The following is a 2,012-nucleotide window of genomic DNA, read 5'->3' as shown; positions in this document are numbered from 1 at the left end:
ATCCCACCCCTATGACCCTCTCCTTTCTCTCCCTATTAGGAGAAAGACTAAATTCAATGAACTGGGGAAATGAAAAGAAGAGATCTCAAGAGAGTTTGCCAGGACACAGACTAAATCGAGGTTTAAAGGTCAATTCTTGAATATCTTCTCTGTGATTCTCCCTTCATCTCTCCTGCCCTGTGCCAGTCCTGGGTCTTCCCAGTTACCTGTGGGATATTTCTGCTCCACTGCAAACTCTAAGCCAGCTAAACTCTGAAATGCAGACATCAGGTCTACGGGGTGGGGGACATGGACATAAAGAGGGTGCCAATAAACATACATTTCTGACTACAGTCCAAGGATGGTCCTCACCTCACCTGCACAGATGTGTAGATGGCTAAAGTTCCTTGTTATTTTTGTTTTCTGACTTTATTAAATGACTTTTGCTTGTGAGGATCTCCCGCATTTGCACTGGGCTTTGAACCTTTTCTCTGCACACACCCAGGCTCTCCTCTTGTCGGTTTCCCACTGTCTGATCTGGAAAGGGAACGGTGCACAGGTGTCCAGAGTGCATGTATCAACCACCTTGCGTGCCTTCATTCTCCATCCAGGCTGCCGGGTTCAAAGACCTAAACGTGGTTCTAGATAGGAAAACAAAAACAAAACAATCTGGAAATGACTCCTGGGATAGGGCCAGATAAGCCAGGTTGTTGCCTAATGTTTTGGGGATGGCAGCTTCTCAATCACTTAGCAAATAGGTTCTCAGAGGCAGGCACTGTGGGCGCTATCAAGATGAAAAAGCACAAAGCGAGCTGAGCTGGAGGAGCTCAGGCACGGTCAGTGATGGGAGATGAGGCATGGCTTGGCAGTCAAATTGCAATGAGCATAACAACAGTAAAATCAGGAGGGTTCACAAAGCAGGTACCTTATATTGCCATCCAAACCCCTCCCCAGGACAGCAATGTGCATGAGCTTTAAGAGAATTATCTTTCGGGTTACTCATTCACCCCTCCTATTCAAGGGCTGATTTCTTTTCACCCAGGAAGGACTGACCAAGGATGCTCTGTTCCCCCAGTCCGTTATAGAGGGACTGAAGCAGTACCATCAAGACCACAGAGATTCTGAATCCTGCTTAGGCCTTATGGTTCTCGATGGGATGGAGAGGTTAGGAGGTCCCAATATGGTGTCTAGGGCAGAAAGGGACAACCTTCCCTTGGCGACACAATCTCTCTACTCTCTTCCTTTCCAGGCCTCCAGTCAGCCGCAGTGAAACGGCAACAATACGACTAGCTTGGCGGGGAGGGGGCGATGGGCGCAGACCAAAGAAGTGGGTGGAGGTGAGGCCGAGGTTAGAGGTTAGGGGTCCTGAACGGTACCGTTTCTCCAGGCTGCAGTGGGAGGAGCTTCGGGCTTAGTGGGGGGGCCCAGGAGCCCGGTGGAGGTGGGCGGGAAGGGATGGTGGCGGAGGCGCGTAGGGGCGGCGCGTTAGGCTGGGCGCTGGCGACGAGGGGGTTACGCGCCTCAGCTTGGCTCGGCTCCGCGGAGGCAGGCTGAACTCGGCCGCCCCGGCCCCGCAGAGCACCCCGCCGGCCCCGCGCCGCGCCCCACCCACCCCGTCCGGAGGAGGGCGCGCCCGGGCGAGGCGGAGCCCGGAGGGACAGGCGCCACTTGGAGTGTGGCGTCCGTGGCCATCGCAGGAGGGCGACCGGGAACCCCCTTGAGCCCTTGCCCACCGGCGCCCAGGCTCTCCCTCCCCTAGGCCACCTCCCCGCACTGAGATGGGCAGACGCGTGGATGGCGTGGGTCCCAGCGCAGCCAGATCGCAGGAGCCCGGAGCTGGGGCGTTGCGCTGAGGCTCCCGCTCGGCGCGGCCCGGGAAGCCTGCAGGTGTCCTTGGCCGCTCGGTCGCCGCCGCCCCGGGGACGCCTTCACCAGCTCCAAGAGCCGTGCTCCCCGGTGCGGCCCCGCCCCCCAGGCTCGGCGCCGCGCAGGACGCCCCGTCTGAGGCCCCCCCGCCCCAGCGCGGCCCCCGC

The sequence above is a fragment of the Elephantulus edwardii genome, unplaced genomic scaffold (genome assembly GCF_000299155.1).
Source record: "Elephantulus edwardii isolate Elephantulus edwardi_28Jun2011 unplaced genomic scaffold, EleEdw1.0 scaffold00252, whole genome shotgun sequence".
Lineage (NCBI taxonomy): Eukaryota > Metazoa > Chordata > Mammalia > Macroscelidea > Macroscelididae > Elephantulus > Elephantulus edwardii.
The sequence above is the reverse complement of the archived record's forward strand: the minus strand, read 5'-3'. Positions refer to the sequence as shown.